At 46.9% G+C, this 22,700-nt stretch overlaps 4 non-coding genes across 4 annotated transcripts; all 4 read left to right on the forward strand.

Annotated features, from left to right (window-relative positions):
- The first annotated feature begins 1,397 nt into the window (after positions 1 to 1,397).
- On the forward strand, positions 1,398 to 1,479 carry trnal-aag (transfer RNA leucine (anticodon AAG)). Its single transcript has one exon. It is a non-coding gene; the product is annotated as a tRNA-Leu (tRNA).
- Positions 1,480 to 3,388: 1,909 nt separating this feature from the next.
- On the forward strand, positions 3,389 to 3,470 carry trnal-aag (transfer RNA leucine (anticodon AAG)). Its single transcript has one exon. It is a non-coding gene; the product is annotated as a tRNA-Leu (tRNA).
- A 1,924-nt stretch (positions 3,471 to 5,394) lies between these two features.
- On the forward strand, positions 5,395 to 5,476 carry trnal-aag (transfer RNA leucine (anticodon AAG)). Its single transcript has one exon. It is a non-coding gene; the product is annotated as a tRNA-Leu (tRNA).
- A 13,918-nt stretch (positions 5,477 to 19,394) lies between these two features.
- On the forward strand, positions 19,395 to 19,476 carry trnal-gag (transfer RNA leucine (anticodon GAG)). Its single transcript has one exon. It is a non-coding gene; the product is annotated as a tRNA-Leu (tRNA).
- Positions 19,477 to 22,700: the final 3,224 nt, after the last annotated feature.

Here is a 22,700-nt window from a genome sequence, read left to right on the forward strand (position 1 = left end):
TGTTTTTCATACCATCAGTCTGAGGAAGATGTGATCAGGAGGGCAACTTTTTTCTATTGTTCTGTCCTCTTATAGTTAAGATAAATTTCAGGCTCAATGCGTCAGGTTTTTTTTTATCACACTTTATGCTTTACTTACAGCAACTTCCTTCTTGCAATAAACACTAGAAACTGCAACACAACTTTCAAAACACTTTATTCGCACCAACATAAGCTGCAAATGCTGCAAACTTGCAGCAGCCTTGGCCTTCCCCTTTCTCTCAACGCATCCTGCAGCGCCGCGTCGCCAGCACCAGATGGTGCTCTTGGTCTTTACACAAACGGGAATACCATCACACAAAACGGAACACCGTTACACAACACGGAGAACCTTAACACAACAGGAAACACATTATTCAATAGCGGACATCTTTACAAAGGACACAAAATCTCTAAACAACAGGGAGAATCTGTACACAACAGCGACCATCTTTACACAAGAGGGAACAATTTTATATAACAGGGAACATTTTTACACTACAGGGAATTTCTTTACACAGCAGAACGCACTTTCATGCAAGTCTCTCTCTTCATCTCAGTCTCCGTTTCCCTGGCTGTCTACTTCCCTCTCGGTTTCTCTCGCAGTCTCGGTTTTCCCTCAGTCTCTGTCTCTGCCTCGCGTTATTCGGAATGTCTGTCTGTCTCTTTCTCTTTGGTATCCGCAGTGTCTTTCTCTGTCCCTCCCTTTGTGTGGCCAGAAAGACCCTTGCCGGTTTTTTGTGTGTCATTTTTTGTCCGTCCCATTGTCGGTGGTGCAATACTGAGTGTCCTTGTGACATTGTGCAGCCAAGTTAGCCTGCAAACTCGGCTGCTGCGGGGTCCGGGTCTCTGGGCGGATTGAGGGCCGTTCTATAGTTTTCAACACAGCCTGGATGCTGAAATGTGTCTCGCTAACACACAGCACTGTGGGGCATCGGAACCTGAGCACCAGCCGGGATCCCACACCAGCCGGCAGCAGAGTGGCGCAGCGGAAGCGTGCTGGGCCCATAACCCAGAGGTCGATGGATCGAAACCATCCTCTGCTAGTTGCGTTCTTATTTACACCAGCAATAAATTCCTCTATTGCTAGCCACAATCAAACGCATTTATTTTTGTCACACTTTACTTACACCAACTTCCTGCTTGCAATACACAACAGGGATAAATTATGAATGAAATTTACAATGGGTGTGTTCCAGCAAACATCTATTTATTAGAGTTGCCCTGTGAAGACGTAGCTTCTTCTGATCTACTGGGTTGCATCAGAAGTGAGTTTGCCGTCCACGAATTTAATTTCCTCTTGTTTCCCCTGTTATTTGCAAGACCATGCCACATTTCAATCACCAGGTAATAGTTTCAAATTCCGCAACGTTTGGATGTGGTAGCGTGGCCGAGCGGTCTAAGGCGCTGGACTAAGGCTCCAGTCTCTTCGGGGGCGTGGGTTCGAATCCCACCGCTGCCAGATATTGCCACATTAATAAATTTCGTCGCTGCAGTAAACCATGCCGGTTTTGTGTCACCTTTTCATTCAGTTGCTATTGACAGGCAGATCTGATTCGCAGAGTTTCCTCTGGTCCGTACATTGGCCTGAGCCGAACACTGCAAACACCGTCACCCAACCAACTGAATTCAGACCGTTCACTCACTCGTCTCCACACCTGCTGCCTCTCAGTTATTCAGGTATACACCATTTTTCTTTCTCCCATTTCTTGCAATCTATCGACCGCTGTCACTCTCGCACCCACCATCTCTCCGTCGCTTCCCCGTTCGCTCTTCCGAACTTGCCGGTTGAACAGCACCTCCCATTTGCTCCTGTGCTGCAATCCGATTAATTGAACACGAGTATCTTTTTTTCAATCTAACCAATCCAGACAGCGAAAGTTACATTCTGACATGGTTAAGAGAAGATGCATTCTGCAAAAGAAAAGGCTGGGGGAGGGGATCTGGACTCTGACTTCAGGATGAGAGTCAGATGTGTTTTTCATACCATCAGTCTGAGGAAGATGTGATCAGGAGGGCAAATTTTTTCTATTGTTCTCTCCTCTTATAGTTACGATAAATTTCAGGCTCAATGCGTCAGGTTTTTTTTATCACACTTTATGCTTTACTTACAGCAACTTCCTTCTTGCAATAAACACTAGAAACTGCAACACAACTTTCAAAACACTTTATTCGCACCAACATAAGCTGCAAATGCTGCAAACTTGCAGCAGCCTTGGCCTTCCCCTTTCTCTCAACGCATCCTGCAGCGCCGCGTCGCCAGCACCAGATGGTGCTCTTGGCCTTTACACAAACGGGAATACCATCACACAAAGCGGAACACCGTTACACAACACGGAGAACCTTAACACAACAGGAAACACATTATTCAATAGCGGACATCTTTACAAAGGACACAAAATCTCTAAACAACAGGGAGAATCTGTACACAACAGCGACCATCTTTACACAAGAGGGAACAATTTTATATAACAGGGAACATTTTTACACTACAGGGAATTTCTTTACACAGCAGAACGTACGTTCATGCAAGTCTCTCTCTTCATCTCAGTCTCCGTTTCCCTGGCTGTGTGCATCCCTCTCCGTTTCTCTCGCAGTCTCGGTTTTCCCTCAGTCTCTGTCTCTGCCTCGCGTTATTCGGAATGTCTGTCTGTCTCTTTCTCTTTGGTATCCGCAGTGCCTTTCTCTGTCCGTCCCTTTGTGTGGCCAGAAAGACCCTTGCCGGTTTTTTCTGTGTCATTTTTTGTCCGTCCCATTGTCGGTGGTGTAATACTGAGTGTCCTTGTGACATTGTGCAGCCAAGTTAGCCTGCAAACTCGGCTGCTGCGGGGTCCGGGTCTCTGGGCGGATTGAGGGCCGTTCTATAGTTTTCAACACAGCCTGGATGCTGAAATGTGTCTCGCTAACACACAGCACTGTGGGGCATCGGAACCTGAGCACCAGCCGGGATTCCACACCAGCCGGCAGCAGAGTGGCGCAGCGGAAGCGTGCTGGGCCCATAACCCAGAGGTCGATGGATCGAAACCATCCTCTGCTAGTTGCGTTCTTATTTACACCAGCAATAAATTCCTCTATTGCTAGCCACAATCAAACGCATTTATTTTTGTCACACTTTACTTACACCAACTTCCTGCTTGCAATACACAACAGGGATAAATTATGAATGAAATTTACAATGGGTGTGTTCCAGCAAACATCTATTTATTAGAGTTGCCCTGTGAAGACGTAGCTTCTTCTGATCTACTGGGTTGCATCAGAAGTGAGTTTGCCGTCCACGAATTTAATTTCCTCTTGTTTCCCCTGTTATTTGCAAGACCATGCCACATTTCAATCACCAGGTAATAGTTTCAAATTCCGCAACGTTTGGATGTGGTAGCGTGGCCGAGCGGTCTAAGGCGCTGGACTAAGGCTCCAGTCTCTCCGGGGGCGTGGGTTCGAATCCCACCGCTGCCAGATATTGCGACGTTAATAAATTTCGTCGCTGCAGTAAACCGTGCAGGGATGCCGGTTTTGTGTCACCTTTTCATTCAGTTGCTATTGACAGGCAGATCTGATTCGCAGAGTTTCCTCTGGTCCGTGCATTGGCCTGAGCCGCGCACCGAACACTGCAAACACCGTCACCCAACCAACTGAATTCAGACCGTTCACTCACTCGTCTCCACACCTGCTGCCTCTCAGTTATTCAGGTATACACCATTTTTCTTTCTCCCATTTCTTGCAATCTATCGACCGCTGTCACTCTCGCAGCCACCATCTCTCCGTCGCTTCCCCGTTCGCTCTTCCGAACTTGCCGGTTGAACAGCACCTCCCATTTGCTCCTGTGCTGCAATCCGATTAATTGAACACGAGTATCTTTTTTTCAATCTAACCAATCCAGACAGCGAAAGTTACATTCTGACATGGTTCAGAGAAGATGCATTCTGCAAAAGAAAAGGGTGGGGGAGGGGATCTGGACTCTGACTTCAGGATGAGAGTCAGATGTGTTTTTCATACCATCAGTCTGAGGAAGATGTGATCAGGAGGGCAAATTTTTTCTATTGTTCTCTCCTCTTATAGTTACGATAAATTTCAGGCTCAATGCGTCAGTTTTTTTTTATCACACTTTATGCTTTACTTACAGCAACTTCCTTCTTGCAATAAACACTAGAAACTGCAACACAACTTTCAAAACACTTTATTCGCACCAACATAAGCTGCAAATGCTGCAAACTTGCAGCAGCCTTGGCCTTCCCCTTTCTCTCAACGCATCCTGCAGCGCCGCGTCGCCAGCACCAGATGGTGCTCTTGGCCTTTACACAAACGGGAATACCATCACACAAAACGGAACACCGTTACACAACGCGGAGAACCTTAACACAACAGGAAACACATTATTCAATAGCGGACATCTTTACAAAGGACACAAAATCTCTAAACAACAGGGAGAATCTGTACACAACAGCGACCATCTTTACAGAAGAGGGAACAATTTTATATAACAGGGAACATTTTTACACTGCAGGGAATTTCTTTACACAGCAGAACGCACTTTCATGCAAGTCTCTCTCTTCATCTCAGTCTCCGTTTCCCTGGCTGTCTACATCCCTCTCGGTTTCTCTCGCAGTCTCGGTTTTCCCTCAGTCTCTGTCTCTGCCTCGTGTTATTCGGAATGTCTGTCTGTCTCTTTCTCTTTGGTATCCGCAGTGTCTTTCTCTGTCCCTCCCTTTGTGTGGCCAGAAAGACCCTTGCCGGTTTTTTGTGTGTCATTTTTTGTCCGTCCCATTGTCGGTGGTGTAATACTGAGTGTCCTTGTGACATTGTGCAGCCAAGTTAGCCTGCAAACTCGGCTGCTGCGGGGTCCGGGTCTCTGGGCGGGTTGAGGGCCGTTCGATAGTTTTCAACACAGCCTGGATGCTGAAATGTGTCTCGCTAACACACAGCACTGTGGGGCATCGGAACCTGAGCACCAGCCGGGATCCCACACCAGCCGGCAGCAGAGTGGCGCAGCGGAAGCGTGCTGGGCCCATAACCCAGAGGTCGATGGATCGAAACCATCCTCTGCTAGTTGCGTTCTTATTTACACCAGCAATAAATTCCTCTATTGCTAGCCACAATCAAAGGCATTTATTTTTATCACACTTTACTTACACCAACTTCCTGCTTGCAATACACAACAGGGATAAATTATGAATGAAATTTACAATGGGTGTGTTCCAGCAAACATCTATTTAGTAGAGTTGCCCTGTGAAGACGTAGCTTCTTCTGATCTACTGGGTTGCATCAGAAGTGAGTTTGCAGTCCACGAATTTAATTTCCTCTTGTTTCCCCTGTTATTTGCAAGACCATGCCACATTTCAATCACCAGGTAATAGTTTCAAATTCCACAACGTTTGCATGTGGTAGCGTGGCCGAGCGGTCTAAGGCGCTGGACTAAGGCTCCAGTCTCTTCGGGGGCGTGGGTTCGAATCCCACCGCTGCCAGATATTGCGACATTAATAAATTTCGTCGCTGCAGTAAACCGTGCAGGGATGCCGGTTTTGTGTCACCTTTTCATTCAGTTGCTATTGACAGACAGATCTGATTCGCAGAGTTTCCTCTGGTCCGTACATTGGCCTGAGCCGCGCACCGAACACGACAAACACCGTCACCCAAGCCAACTGAATTCAGACCGTTCACTCACTCGTTTCCACACCTGCTGCCTCTCAGTTATTCAGGTATACACCATTTCTCTTTCTCCCATTTCTTGCAATCTATCGACCGCTGTCACTCTCGCACCCACCATCTCTCCGTCGCTTCCCCGTTCGCTCTTCCGAACTTGCCGGTTGAACAGCACCTCCCATTTGCTCCTGTGCTGCAATCCGATTAATTGAACACGAGTATCTTTTTTTCAATCTAACCAATTCAGACAGCGAAAGTTACATTCTGACATGGTTAAGAGAAGATGCATTCTGCAAAAGAAAAGGGTGGGGGAGGGGATCTGGACTCTGACTTCAGGATGAGAGTCAGATGTGTTTTTCATACCATCAGTCTGAGGAAGATGTGATCAGGAGGGCAACTTTTTTCTATTGTTCTCTCCTCTTATAGTTACGATAAATTTCAGGCTCAATGCGTCAGGTTTTTTTTATCACACTTTATGCTTTACTTACAGCAACTTCCTTCTTGCAATAAACACTAGAAACTGCAACACAACTTTCAAAACACTTTATTCGCACCAACATAAGCTGCAAATGCTGCAAACTTGCAGCAGCCTTGGCCTTCCCCTTTCTCTCAACGCATCCTGCAGCGCCGCGTCGCCAGCACCAGATGGTGCTCTTGGCCTTTACACAAACGGGAATACCATCACACAAAACGGAACACCGTTACACAACACGGAGAACCTTAACACAACAGGAAACACATTATTCAATAGCGGACATCTTTACAAAGGACACAAAATCTCTAAACAACAGGGAGAATCTGTACACAACAGCGACCATCTTTACACAAGAGGGAACAATTTTATATAACAGGGAACATTTTTACACTACAGGGAATTTCTTTACACAGCAGAACGCACTTTCATGCAAGTCTCTCTCTTCATCTCAGTCTCCGTTTCCCTGGCTGTCTACCTCCCTCTCGGTTTCTCTCGCAGTCTCGGTTTTCCCTCAGTCTCTGTCTCTGCCTCGCGTTATTCGGAATGTCTGTCTGTCTCTTTCTCTTTGGTATCCGCAGTGTCTTTCTCTGTCCCTCCCTTTGTGTGGCCAGAAAGACCCTTGCCGGTTTTTTGTGTGTCATTTTTTGTCCGTCCCATTGTCGGTGGTGCAATACTGAGTGTCCTTGTGACATTGTGCAGCCAAGTTAGCCTGCAAACTCGGCTGCTGCGGGGTCCGGGTCTCTGGGCGGATTGAGGGCCGTTCTATAGTTTTCAACACAGCCTGGATGCTGAAATGTGTCTCGCTAACACACAGCACTGTGGGGCATCGGAACCTGAGCACCAGCCGGGATCCCATACCAGCCGGCAGCAGAGTGGCGCAGCGGAAGCGTGCTGGGCCCATAACCCAGAGGTCGATGGATCGAAACCATCCTCTGCTAGTTGCGTTCTTATTTACACCAGCAATAAATTCCTCTATTGCTAGCCACAATCAAACGCATTTATTTTTGTCACACTTTACTTACACCAACTTCCTGCTTGCAATACACAACAGGGATAAATTATGAATGAAATTTACAATGGGTGTGTTCCAGCAAACATCTATTTATTAGAGTTGCCCTGTGAAGAAGTAGCTTCTTCTGATCTACTGGGTTGCATCAGAAGTGAGTTTGCCGTCCACGAATTTAATTTCCTCTTGTTTCTCCTGGTATTTGCAAGACCATGCCACATTTCAATCACCAGGTAATAGTTTCAAATTCCGCAACGTTTGGATGTGGTAGCGTGGCCGCGCGGTCTAAGGCGCTGGACTAAGGCTCCAGTCTCTTCGGGGGCTTGGGTTCGAATCCCACCGCTGCCAGATATTGCGACATTAATAAATTTCGTCGCTGCAGTAAACCATGCCGGTTTTGTGTCACCTTTTCATTCAGTTGCTATTGACAGACAGATCTGATTCCCAGAGTTTCCTCTGGTCCGTACATTGGCCTGAGCCGCGCACCGAACACGACAAACACCGTCACCCAACCAACTGAATTCAGACCGTTCACTCACTCGTCTCCACACCTGCTGCCTCTCAGTTATTCAGGTATACACCATTTCTCTTTCTCCCATTTCTTACAATCTATCGACCGCTGTCACTCTCGCACCCACCATCTCTCCGTCGCTTCCCCGTTCGCTCTTCCGAACTTGCCGGTTGAACAGCACCTCCCATTTGCTCCTGTGCTGCCATCCGATTAATTGAACACGAGTATCTTTTTTTCAATCTAACCAATTCAGACAGCGAAAGTTACATTCTGACATGGTTAAGAGAAGATGCATTCTGCAAAAGAAAAGGGTGGGGGAGGGGATCTGGACTCTGACTTCAGGATGAGAGTCAGATGTGTTTTTCATACCATCAGTCTGAGGAAGATGTGATCAGGAGGGCAACTTTTTTCTATTGTTCTCTCCTCTTATAGTTACGATAAATTTCAGGCTCAATGCGTCAGGTTTTTTTTATCACACTTTATGCTTTACTTACAGCAACTTCCTTCTTCCAATAAACACTAGAAACTGCAACACAACTTTCAAAACACTTTATTCGCACCAACATAAGCTGCAAATCCTGCAAACTTGCAGCAGCCTTGGCCTTCCCCTTTCTCTCAACGCATCCTGCAGCGCCGCGTCGCCAGCACCAGATGGTGCTCTTGGCCTTTACACAAACGGGAATACCATCACACAAAACGGAACACCGTTACACAACACGGAGAACCTTAACACAACAGGAAACACATTATTCAATAGCGGACATCTTTACAAAGGACACAAAATCTCTAAACAACAGGGAGAATCTGTACACAACAGCGACCATCTTTACACAAGAGGGAACAATTTTATATAACAGGGAACATTTTTACACTACAGGGAATTTCTTTACACAGCAGAACGCACTTTCATGCAAGTCTCTCTCTTCATCTCAGTCTCCGTTTCCCTGGCTGTCTACCTCCCTCTCGGTTTCTCTCGCAGTCTCGGTTTTCCCTCAGTCTCTGTCTCTGCCTCGCGTTATTCGGAATGTCTGTCTGTCTCTTTCTCTTTGGTATCCGCAGTGTCTTTCTCTGTCCCTCCCTTTGTGTGGCCAGAAAGACCCTTGCCGGTTTTTTGTGTGTCATTTTTTGTCCGTCCCATTGTCGGTGGTGCAATACTGAGTGTCCTTGTGACATTGTGCAGCCAAGTTAGCCTGCAAACTCGGCTGCTGCGGGGTCCGGGTCTCTGGGCGGATTGAGGGCCGTTCTATAGTTTTCAACACAGCCTGGATGCTGAAATGTGTCTCGCTAACACACAGCACTGTGGGGCATCGGAACCTGAGCACCAGCCGGGATCCCATACCAGCCGGCAGCAGAGTGGCGCAGCGGAAGCGTGCTGGGCCCATAACCCAGAGGTCGATGGATCGAAACCATCCTCTGCTAGTTGCGTTCTTATTTACACCAGCAATAAATTCCTCTATTGCTAGCCACAATCAAACGCATTTATTTTTGTCACACTTTACTTACACCAACTTCCTGCTTGCAATACACAACAGGGATAAATTATGAATGAAATTTACAATGGGTGTGTTCCAGCAAACATCTATTTATTAGAGTTGCCCTGTGAAGAAGTAGCTTCTTCTGATCTACTGGGTTGCATCAGAAGTGAGTTTGCCGTCCACGAATTTAATTTCCTCTTGTTTCTCCTGGTATTTGCAAGACCATGCCACATTTCAATCACCAGGTAATAGTTTCAAATTCCGCAACGTTTGGATGTGGTAGCGTGGCCGCGCGGTCTAAGGCGCTGGACTAAGGCTCCAGTCTCTTCGGGGGCGTGGGTTCGAATCCCACCGCTGCCAGATATTGCGACATTAATAAATTTCGTCGCTGCAGTAAACCATGCCGGTTTTGTGTCACCTTTTCATTCAGTTGCTATTGACAGACAGATCTGATTCGCAGAGTTTCCTCTGGTCCGTACATTGGCCTGAGCCGCGCACCGAACACGACAAACACCGTCACCCAAGCCAACTGAATTCAGACCGTTCACTCACTCGTTTCCACACCTGCTGCCTCTCAGTTATTCAGGTATACACCATTTCTCTTTCTCCCATTTCTTGCAATCTATCGACCGCTGTCACTCTCGCACCCACCATCTCTCCGTCGCTTCCCCGTTCGCTCTTCCGAACTTGCCGGTTGAACAGCACCTCCCATTTGCTCCTGTGCTGCAATCCGATTAATTGAACACGAGTATCTTTTTTTCAATCTAACCAATTCAGACAGCGAAAGTTACATTCTGACATGGTTAAGAGAAGATGCATTCTGCAAAAGAAAAGGGTGGGGGAGGGGATCTGGACTCTGACTTCAGGATGAGAGTCAGATGTGTTTTTCATACCATCAGTCTGAGGAAGATGTGATCAGGAGGGCAACTTTTTTCTATTGTTCTCTCCTCTTATAGTTACGATAAATTTCAGGCTCAATGCGTCAGGTTTTTTTTTATCACACTTTATGCTTTACTTACAGCAACTTCCTTCTTGCAATAAACACTAGAAACTGCAACACAACTTTCAAAACACTTTATTCGCACCAACATAAGCTGCAAATGCTGCAAACTTGCAGCAGCCTTGGCCTTCCCCTTTCTCTCAACGCATCCTGCAGCGCCGCGTCGCCAGCACCAGATGGTGCTCTTGGCCTTTACACAAACGGGAATACCATCACACAAAACGGAACACCGTTACACAACACGGAGAACCTTAACACAACAGGAAACACATTATTCAATAGCGGACATCTTTACAAAGGACACAAAATCTCTAAACAACAGGGAGAATCTGTACACAACAGCGACCATCTTTACACAAGAGGGAACAATTTTATATAACAGGGAACATTTTTACACTACAGGGAATTTCTTTACACAGCAGAACGCACTTTCATGCAAGTCTCTCTCTTCATCTCAGTCTCCGTTTCCCTGGCTGTCTACCTCCCTCTCGGTTTCTCTCGCAGTCTCGGTTTTCCCTCAGTCTCTGTCTCTGCCTCGCGTTATTCGGAATGTCTGTCTGTCTCTTTCTCTTTGGTATCCGCAGTGTCTTTCTCTGTCCCTCCCTTTGTGTGGCCAGAAAGACCCTTGCCGGTTTTTTGTGTGTCATTTTTTGTCCGTCCCATTGTCGGTGGTGCAATACTGAGTGTCCTTGTGACATTGTGCAGCCAAGTTAGCCTGCAAACTCGGCTGCTGCGGGGTCCGGGTCTCTGGGCGGATTGAGGGCCGTTCTATAGTTTTCAACACAGCCTGGATGCTGAAATGTGTCTCGCTAACACACAGCACTGTGGGGCATCGGAACCTGAGCACCAGCCGGGATCCCATACCAGCCGGCAGCAGAGTGGCGCAGCGGAAGCGTGCTGGGCCCATAACCCAGAGGTCGATGGATCGAAACCATCCTCTGCTAGTTGCGTTCTTATTTACACCAGCAATAAATTCCTCTATTGCTAGCCACAATCAAACGCATTTATTTTTGTCACACTTTACTTACACCAACTTCCTGCTTGCAATACACAACAGGGATAAATTATGAATGAAATTTACAATGGGTGTGTTCCAGCAAACATCTATTTATTAGAGTTGCCCTGTGAAGAAGTAGCTTCTTCTGATCTACTGGGTTGCATCAGAAGTGAGTTTGCCGTCCACGAATTTAATTTCCTCTTGTTTCTCCTGGTATTTGCAAGACCATGCCACATTTCAATCACCAGGTAATAGTTTCAAATTCCGCAACGTTCGGATGTGGTAGCGTGGCCGCGCGGTCTAAGGCGCTGGACTAAGGCTCCAGTCTCTTCGGGGGCGTGGGTTCGAATCCCACCGCTGCCAGATATTGCGACATTAATAAATTTCGTCGCTGCAGTAAACCATGCCGGTTTTGTGTCACCTTTTCATTCAGTTGCTATTGACAGACAGATCTGATTCGCAGAGTTTCCTCTGGTCCGTACATTGGCCTGAGCCGCGCACCGAACACGACAAACACCGTCACCCAAGCCAACTGAATTCAGACCGTTCACTCACTCGTTTCCACACCTGCTGCCTCTCAGTTATTCAGGTATACACCATTTCTCTTTCTCCCATTTCTTGCAATCTATCGACCGCTGTCACTCTCGCACCCACCATCTCTCCGTCGCTTCCCCGTTCGCTCTTCCGAACTTGCCGGTTGAACAGCACCTCCCATTTGCTCCTGTGCTGCAATCCGATTAATTGAACACGAGTATCTTTTTTTCAATCTAACCAATTCAGACAGCGAAAGTTACATTCTGACATGGTTAAGAGAAGATGCATTCTGCAAAAGAAAAGGGTGGGGGAGGGGATCTGGACTCTGACTTCAGGATGAGAGTCAGATGTGTTTTTCATACCATCAGTCTGAGGAAGATGTGATCAGGAGGGCAACTTTTTTCTATTGTTCTCTCCTCTTATAGTTACGATAAATTTCAGGCTCAATGCGTCAGGTTTTTTTTATCACACTTTATGCTTTACTTACAGCAACTTCCTTCTTGCAATAAACACTAGAAACTGCAACACAACTTTCAAAACACTTTATTCGCACCAACATAAGCTGCAAATGCTGCAAACTTGCAGCAGCCTTGGCCTTCCCCTTTCTCTCAACGCATCCTGCAGCGCCGCGTCGCCAGCACCAGATGGTGCTCTTGGCCTTTACACAAACGGGAATACCATCACACAAAACGGAACACCGTTACACAACACGGAGAACCTTAACACAACAGGAAACACATTATTCAATAGCGGACATCTTTACAAAGGACACAAAATCTCTAAACAACAGGGAGAATCTGTACACAACAGCGACCATCTTTACACAAGAGGGAACAATTTTATATAACAGGGAACATTTTTACACTACAGGGAATTTCTTTACACAGCAGAACGCACTTTCATGCAAGTCTCTCTCTTCATCTCAGTCTCCGTTTCCCTGGCTGTCTACCTCCCTCTCGGTTTCTCTCGCAGTCTCGGTTTTCCCTCAGTCTCTGTCTCTGCCTCGCGTTATTCGGAATGTCTGTCTGTCTCTTTCTCTTTGGTATCCGCAGTGTCTTTCTCTGTCCCTCCCTTTGTGTGGCCAGAAAGACCCTTGCCGGTTTTTTGTGTGTCATTTTTTGTCCGTCCCATTGTCGGTGGTGCAATACTGAGTGTCCTTGTGACATTGTGCAGCCAAGTTAGCCTGCAAACTCGGCTGCTGCGGGGTCCGGGTCTCTGGGCGGATTGAGGGCCGTTCTATAGTTTTCAACACAGCCTGGATGCTGAAATGTGTCTCGCTAACACACAGCACTGTGGGGCATCGGAACCTGAGCACCAGCCGGGATCCCATACCAGCCGGCAGCAGAGTGGCGCAGCGGAAGCGTGCTGGGCCCATAACCCAGAGGTCGATGGATCGAAACCATCCTCTGCTAGTTGCGTTCTTATTTACACCAGCAATAAATTCCTCTATTGCTAGCCACAATCAAACGCATTTATTTTTGTCACACTTTACTTACACCAACTTCCTGCTTGCAATACACAACAGGGATAAATTATGAATGAAATTTACAATGGGTGTGTTCCAGCAAACATCTATTTATTAGAGTTGCCCTGTGAAGAAGTAGCTTCTTCTGATCTACTGGGTTGCATCAGAAGTGAGTTTGCCGTCCACGAATTTAATTTCCTCTTGTTTCTCCTGGTATTTGCAAGACCATGCCACATTTCAATCACCAGGTAATAGTTTCAAATTCCGCAACGTTTGGATGTGGTAGCGTGGCCGCGCGGTCTAAGGCGCTGGACTAAGGCTCCAGTCTCTTCGGGGGCGTGGGTTCGAATCCCACCGCTGCCAGATATTGCGACATTAATAAATTTCGTCGCTGCAGTAAACCATGCCGGTTTTGTGTCACCTTTTCATTCAGTTGCTATTGACAGACAGATCTGATTCGCAGAGTTTCCTCTGGTCCGTACATTGGCCTGAGCCGCGCACCGAACACGACAAACACCGTCACCCAAGCCAACTGAATTCAGACCGTTCACTCACTCGTTTCCACACCTGCTGCCTCTCAGTTATTCAGGTATACACCATTTCTCTTTCTCCCATTTCTTGCAATCTATCGACCGCTGTCACTCTCGCACCCACCATCTCTCCGTCGCTTCCCCGTTCGCTCTTCCGAACTTGCCGGTTGAACAGCACCTCCCATTTGCTCCTGTGCTGCAATCCGATTAATTGAACACGAGTATCTTTTTTTCAATCTAACCAATTCAGACAGCGAAAGTTACATTCTGACATGGTTAAGAGAAGATGCATTCTGCAAAAGAAAAGGGTGGGGGAGGGGATCTGGACTCTGACTTCAGGATGAGAGTCAGATGTGTTTTTCATACCATCAGTCTGAGGAAGATGTGATCAGGAGGGCAACTTTTTTCTATTGTTCTCTCCTCTTATAGTTACGATAAATTTCAGGCTCAATGCGTCAGGTTTTTTTTATCACACTTTATGCTTTACTTACAGCAACTTCCTTCTTGCAATAAACACTAGAAACTGCAACACAACTTTCAAAACACTTTATTCGCACCAACATAAGCTGCAAATGCTGCAAACTTGCAGCAGCCTTGGCCTTCCCCTTTCTCTCAACGCATCCTGCAGCGCCGCGTCGCCAGCACCAGATGGTGCTCTTGGCCTTTACACAAACGGGAATACCATCACACAAAACGGAACACCGTTACACAACACGGAGAACCTTAACACAACAGGAAACACATTATTCAATAGCGGACATCTTTACAAAGGACACAAAATCTCTAAACAACAGGGAGAATCTGTACACAACAGCGACCATCTTTACACAAGAGGGAACAATTTTATATAACAGGGAACATTTTTACACTACAGGGAATTTCTTTACACAGCAGAACGCACTTTCATGCAAGTCTCTCTCTTCATCTCAGTCTCCGTTTCCCTGGCTGTCTACCTCCCTCTCGGTTTCTCTCGCAGTCTCGGTTTTCCCTCAGTCTCTGTCTCTGCCTCGCGTTATTCGGAATGTCTGTCTGTCTCTTTCTCTTTGGTATCCGCAGTGTCTTTCTCTGTCCCTCCCTTTGTGTGGCCAGAAAGACCCTTGCCGGTTTTTTGTGTGTCATTTTTTGTCCGTCCCATTGTCGGTGGTGCAATACTGAGTGTCCTTGTGACATTGTGCAGCCAAGTTAGCCTGCAAACTCGGCTGCTGCGGGGTCCGGGTCTCTGGGCGGATTGAGGGCCGTTCTATAGTTTTCAACACAGCCTGGATGCTGAAATGTGTCTCGCTAACACACAGCACTGTGGGGCATCGGAACCTGAGCACCAGCCGGGATCCCATACCAGCCGGCAGCAGAGTGGCGCAGCGGAAGCGTGCTGGGCCCATAACCCAGAGGTCGATGGATCGAAACCATCCTCTGCTAGTTGCGTTCTTATTTACACCAGCAATAAATTCCTCTATTGCTAGCCACAATCAAACGCATTTATTTTTGTCACACTTTACTTACACCAACTTCCTGCTTGCAATACACAACAGGGATAAATTATGAATGAAATTTACAATGGGTGTGTTCCAGCAAACATCTATTTATTAGAGTTGCCCTGTGAAGAAGTAGCTTCTTCTGATCTACTGGGTTGCATCAGAAGTGAGTTTGCCGTCCACGAATTTAATTTCCTCTTGTTTCTCCTGGTATTTGCAAGACCATGCCACATTTCAATCACCAGGTAATAGTTTCAAATTCCGCAACGTTTGGATGTGGTAGCGTGGCCGCGCGGTCTAAGGCGCTGGACTAAGGCTCCAGTCTCTTCGGGGGCGTGGGTTCGAATCCCACCGCTGCCAGATATTGCGACATTAATAAATTTCGTCGCTGCAGTAAACCATGCCGGTTTTGTGTCACCTTTTCATTCAGTTGCTATTGACAGACAGATCTGATTCGCAGAGTTTCCTCTGGTCCGTACATTGGCCTGAGCCGCGCACCGAACACGACAAACACCGTCACCCAAGCCAACTGAATTCAGACCGTTCACTCACTCGTTTCCACACCTGCTGCCTCTCAGTTATTCAGGTATACACCATTTCTCTTTCTCCCATTTCTTGCAATCTATCGACCGCTGTCACTCTCGCACCCACCATCTCTCCGTCGCTTCCCCGTTCGCTCTTCCGAACTTGCCGGTTGAACAGCACCTCCCATTTGCTCCTGTGCTGCAATCCGATTAATTGAACACGAGTATCTTTTTTTCAATCTAACCAATTCAGACAGCGAAAGTTACATTCTGACATGGTTAAGAGAAGATGCATTCTGCAAAAGAAAAGGGTGGGGGAGGGGATCTGGACTCTGACTTCAGGATGAGAGTCAGATGTGTTTTTCATACCATCAGTCTGAGGAAGATGTGATCAGGAGGGCAACTTTTTTCTATTGTTCTCTCCTCTTATAGTTACGATAAATTTCAGGCTCAATGCGTCAGGTTTTTTTTATCACACTTTATGCTTTACTTACAGCAACTTCCTTCTTGCAATAAACACTAGAAACTGCAACACAACTTTCAAAACACTTTATTCGCACCAACATAAGCTGCAAATGCTGCAAACTTGCAGCAGCCTTGGCCTTCCCCTTTCTCTCAACGCATCCTGCAGCGCCGCGTCGCCAGCACCAGATGGTGCTCTTGGCCTTTACACAAACGGGAATACCATCACACAAAACGGAACACCGTTACACAACACGGAGAACCTTAACACAACAGGAAACACATTATTCAATAGCGGACATCTTTACAAAGGACACAAAATCTCTAAACAACAGGGAGAATCTGTACACAACAGCGACCATCTTTACACAAGAGGGAACAATTTTATATAACAGGGAACATTTTTACACTACAGGGAATTTCTTTACACAGCAGAACGCACTTTCATGCAAGTCTCTCTCTTCATCTCAGTCTCCGTTTCCCTGGCTGTCTACCTCCCTCTCGGTTTCTCTCGCAGTCTCGGTTTTCCCTCAGTCTCTGTCTCTGCCTCGCGTTATTCGGAATGTCTGTCTGTCTCTTTCTCTTTGGTATCCGCAGTGTCTTTCTCTGTCCCTCCCTTTGTGTGGCCAGAAAGACCCTTGCCGGTTTTTTGTGTGTCATTTTTTGTCCGTCCCATTGTCGGTGGTGCAATACTGAGTGTCCTTGTGACATTGTGCAGCCAAGTTAGCCTGCAAACTCGGCTGCTGCGGGGTCCGGGTCTCTGGGCGGATTGAGGGCCGTTCTATAGTTTTCAACACAGCCTGGATGCTGAAATGTGTCTCGCTAACACACAGCACTGTGGGGCATCGGAACCTGAGCACCAGCCGGGATCCCATACCAGCCGGCAGCAGAGTGGCGCAGCGGAAGCGTGCTGGGCCCATAACCCAGAGGTCGATGGATCGAAACCATCCTCTGCTAGTTGCGTTCTTATTTACACCAGCAATAAATTCCTCTATTGCTAGCCACAATCAAACGCATTTATTTTTGTCACACTTTACTTACACCAACTTCCTGCTTGCAATACACAACAGGGATAAATTATGAATGAAATTTACAATGGGTGTGTTCCAGCAAACATCTATTTATTAGAGTTGCCCTGTGAAGAAGTAGCTTCTTCTGATCTACTGGGTTGCATCAGAAGTGAGTTTGCCGTCCACGAATTTAATTTCCTCTTGTTTCTCCTGGTATTTGCAAGACCATGCCACATTTCAATCACCAGGTAATAGTTTCAAATTCCGCAACGTTTGGATGTGGTAGCGTGGCCGCGCGGTCTAAGGCGCTGGACTAAGGCTCCAGTCTCTTCGGGGGCTTGGGTTCGAATCCCACCGCTGCCAGATATTGCGACATTAATAAATTTCGTCGCTGCAGTAAACCATGCCGGTTTTGTGTCACCTTTTCATTCAGTTGCTATTGACAGACAGATCTGATTCCCAGAGTTTCCTCTGGTCCGTACATTGGCCTGAGCCGCGCACCGAACACGACAAACACCGTCACCCAACCAACTGAATTCAGACCGTTCACTCACTCGTCTCCACACCTGCTGCCTCTCAGTTATTCAGGTATACACCATTTCTCTTTCTCCCATTTCTTACAATCTATCGACCGCTGTCACTCTCGCACCCACCATCTCTCCGTCGCTTCCCCGTTCGCTCTTCCGAACTTGCCGGTTGAACAGCACCTCCCATTTGCTCCTGTGCTGCCATCCGATTAATTGAACACGAGTATCTTTTTTTCAATCTAACCAATTCAGACAGCGAAAGTTACATTCTGACATGGTTAAGAGAAGATGCATTCTGCAAAAGAAAAGGGTGGGGGAGGGGATCTGGACTCTGACTTCAGGATGAGAGTCAGATGTGTTTTTCATACCATCAGTCTGAGGAAGATGTGATCAGGAGGGCAACTTTTTTCTATTGTTCTCTCCTCTTATAGTTACGATAAATTTCAGGCTCAATGCGTCAGGTTTTTTTTATCACACTTTATGCTTTACTTACAGCAACTTCCTTCTTCCAATAAACACTAGAAACTGCAACACAACTTTCAAAACACTTTATTCGCACCAACATAAGCTGCAAATCCTGCAAACTTGCAGCAGCCTTGGCCTTCCCCTTTCTCTCAACGCATCCTGCAGCGCCGCGTCGCCAGCACCAGATGGTGCTCTTGGCCTTTACACAAACGGGAATACCATCACACAAAACGGAACACCGTTACACAACACGGAGAACCTTAACACAACAGGAAACACAGTACTCAATAGCGGACATCTTTACAAAGGACACAAAATCTCTAAACAACAGGGAGAATCTGTACACAACAGCGACCATCTTTACACAAGAGGGAACAATTTTATATAACAGGGAACATTTTTACACTACAGGGAATTTCTTTACACAGCAGAACGCACTTTCATGCAAGTCTCTCTCTTCATCTCAGTCTCCGTTTCCCTGGCTGTCTACCTCCCTCTCGGTTTCTCTCGCAGTCTCGGTTTTCCCTCAGTCTCTGTCTCTGCCTCGCGTTATTCGGAATGTCTGTCTGTCTCTTTCTCTTTGGTATCCGCAGTGTCTTTCTCTGTCCCTCCCTTTGTGTGGCCAGAAAGACCCTTGCCGGTTTTTTGTGTGTCATTTTTTGTCCGTCCCATTGTCGGTGGTGTAATACTGAGTGTCCTTGTGACATTGTGCAGCCAAGTTAGCCTGCAAACTCGGCTGCTGCGGGGTCCGGGTCTCTGGGCGGATTGAGGGCCGTTCTATAGTTTTCAACACAGCCTGGATGCTGAAAAGTGTCTCGCTAACACACAGCACTGTGGGGCATCGGAACCTGAGCACCAGCCGGGATCCCATACCAGCCGGCAGCAGAGTGGCGCAGCGGAAGCGTGCTGGGCCCATAACCCAGAGGTCGATGGATCGAAACCATCCTCTGCTAGTTGCGTTCTTATTTACACCAGCAATAAATTCCTCTATTGCTAGCCACAATCAAACGCATTTATTTTTGTCACACTTTACTTACACCAACTTCCTGCTTGCAATACACAACAGGGATAAATTATGAATGAAATTTACAATGGGTGTGTTCCAGCAAACATCTATTTATTAGAGTTGCCCTGTGAAGACGTAGCTTCTTCTGATCTACTGGGTTGCATCAGAAGTGAGTTTGCCGTCCACGAATTTAATTTCCTCTTGTTTCTCCTGGTATTTGCAAGACCATGCCACATTTCAATCACCAGGTAATAGTTTCAAATTCCGCAACGTTTGGATGTGGTAGCGTGGCCGAGCGGTCTAAGGCGCTGGACTGAGGCTCCAGTCTCTTCGGGGGCGTGGGTTCGAATCCCACCGCTGCCAGATATTGCGACATTAATAAATTTCGTCGCTGCAGTAAACCATGCCGGTTTTGTGTCACCTTTTCATTCAGTTGCTATTGACAGACAGATCTGATTCCCAGAGTTTCCTCTGGTCCGTACATTGGCCTGAGCCGCGCACCGAACACGACAAACACCGTCACCCAAGCCAACTGAATTCAGACCGTTCACTCACTCGTTTCCACACCTGCTGCCTCTCAGTTATTCAGGTATACACCATTTCTCTTTCTCCCATTTCTTACAATCTATCGACCGCTGTCACTCTCGCACCCACCATCTCTCCGTCGCTTCCCCGTTCGCTCTTCCGAACTTGCCGGTTGAACAGCACCTCCCATTTGCTCCTGTGCTGCCATCCGATTAATTGAACACGAGTATCTTTTTTTCAATCTAACCAATTCAGACAGCGAAAGTTACATTCTGACATGGTTAAGAGAAGATGCATTCTGCAAAAGAAAAGGGTGGGGGAGGGGATCTGGACTCTGACTTCAGGATGAGAGTCAGATGTGTTTTTCATACCATCAGTCTGAGGAAGATGTGATCAGGAGGGCAACTTTTTTCTATTGTTCTCTCCTCTTATAGTTACGATAAATTTCAGGCTCAATGCGTCAGGTTTTTTTTATCACACTTTATGCTTTACTTACAGCAACTTCCTTCTTCCAATAAACACTAGAAACTGCAACACAACTTTCAAAACACTTTATTCGCACCAACATAAGCTGCAAATCCTGCAAACTTGCAGCAGCCTTGGCCTTCGCCTTTCTCTCAACGCATCCTGCAGCGCCGCGTCGCCAGCACCAGATGGTGCTCTTGGCCTTTACACAAACGGGAATACCATCACACAAAACGGAACACCGTTACACAACACGGAGAACCTTAACACAACAGGAAACACATTACTCAATAGCGGACATCTTTACAAAGGACACAAAATCTCTAAACAACAGGGAGAATCTGTACACAACAGCGACCATCTTTACACAAGAGGGAACAATTTTATATAACAGGGAACATTTTTACACTACAGGGAATTTCTTTACACAGCAGAACGCACTTTCATGCAAGTCTCTCTCTTCATCTCAGTCTCCGTTTCCCTGGCTGTCTACCTCCCTCTCGGTTTCTCTCGCAGTCTCGGTTTTCCCTCAGTCTCTGTCTCTGCCTCGCGTTATTCGGAATGTCTGTCTGTCTCTTTCTCTTTGGTATCCGCAGTGTCTTTCTCTGTCCCTCCCTTTGTGTGGCCAGAAAGACCCTTGCCGGTTTTTTGTGTGTCATTTTTTGTCCGTCCCATTGTCGGTGGTGTAATACTGAGTGTCCTTGTGACATTGTGCAGCCAAGTTAGCCTGCAAACTCGGCTGCTGCGGGGTCCGGGTCTCTGGGCGGATTGAGGGCCGTTCTATAGTTTTCAACACAGCCTGGATGCTGAAATGTGTCTCGCTAACACACAGCAATGTGGGGCATCGGAACCTGAGCACCAGCCGGGATCCCACACCAACCGGCAGCAGAGTGGCGCAGCGGAAGCGTGCTGGGCCCATAACCCAGAAGTCGATGGATCGAAACCATCCTCTGCTAGTTGCGTTCTTATTTACACCAGCAATAAATTCCTCTATTGCTAGCCACAATCAAACGCATTTATTTTTGTCACACTTTACTTACACCAACTTCCTGCTTGCAATACACAACAGGGATAAATTATGAATGAAATTTACAATGGGTGTGTTCCAGCAAACATATATTTATTAGAGTTGCCCTGTGAAGACGTAGCTTCTTCTGATCTACTGGGTTGCATCAGAAGTGAGTTTGCCGTCCACGAATTTAATTTCCTCTTGTTTCTCCTGGTATTTGCAAGACCATGCCACATTTCAATCACCAGGTAATAGTTTCAAATTCCGCAACGTTTGGATGTGGTAGCGTGGCCGAGCGGTCTAAGGCGCTGGACTAAGGCTCCAGTCTCTTCGGGGGCGCGGGTTCGAATCCCACCGCTGCCAGATATTGCGACATTAATAAATTTCGTCGCTGCAGTAAACCATGCCGGTTTTGTGTCACCTTTTCATTCAGTTGCTATTGACAGACAGATCTGATTCGCAGAGTTTCCTCTGGTCCGTACATTGGCCTGAGCCGCGCACCGAACACGACAAACACCGTCACCCAACCAACTGAATTCAGACCGTTCACTCACTCGTCTCCACACCTGCTGCCTCTCAGTTATTCAGGTATACACCATTTCTCTTTCTCCCATTTCTTACAATCTATCGACCGCTGTCACTCTCGCACCCACAATCTCTCCGTCGCTTCCCCGTTCGCTCTTCCGAACTTGCCGGTTGAACAGCACCTCCCATTTGCTCCTGTGCTGCCATCCGATTAATTGAACACGAGTATCTTTTTTTCAATCTAACCAATTCAGACAGCGAAAGTTACATTCTGACATGGTTAAGAGAAGATGCATTCTGCAAAAGAAAAGGGTGGGGGAGGGGATCTGGACTCTGACTTCAGGATGAGAGTCAGATGTGTTTTTCATACCATCAGTCTGAGGAAGATGTGATCAGGAGGGCAACTTTTTTCTATTGTTCTCTCCTCTTATAGTTACGATAAATTTCAGGCTCAATGCGTCAGGTTTTTTTTATCACACTTTATGCTTTACTTACAGCAACTTCCTTCTTCCAATAAACACTAGAAACTGCAACACAACTTTCAAAACACTTTATTCGCACCAACATAAGCTGCAAATCCTGCAAACTTGCAGCAGCCTTGGCCTTCGCCTTTCTCTCAACGCATCCTGCAGCGCCGCGTCGCCAGCACCAGATGGTGCTCTTGGCCTTTACACAAACGGGAATACCATCACACAAAACGGAACACCGTTACACAACACGGAGAACCTTAACACAACAGGAAACACATTACTCAATAGCGGACATCTTTACAAAGGACACAAAATCTCTAAACAACAGGGAGAATCTGTACACAACAGCGACCATCTTTACACAAGAGGGAACAATTTTATATAACAGGGAACATTTTTACACTACAGGGAATTTCTTTACACAGCAGAACGCACTTTCATGCAAGTCTCTCTCTTCATCTCAGTCTCCGTTTCCCTGGCTGTCTACCTCCCTCTCGGTTTCTCTCGCAGTCTCGGTTTTCCCTCAGTCTCTGTCTCTGCCTCGCGTTATTCGGAATGTCTGTCTGTCTCTTTCTCTTTGGTATCCGCAGTGT

Source organism: Somniosus microcephalus, unplaced genomic scaffold (assembly GCF_052327205.1).
Source record: "Somniosus microcephalus isolate GS21.2 unplaced genomic scaffold, FLI_Smic_1.0 unresolved_chr3, whole genome shotgun sequence".
Taxonomy (NCBI): Eukaryota; Metazoa; Chordata; class Chondrichthyes; order Squaliformes; family Somniosidae; genus Somniosus; species Somniosus microcephalus.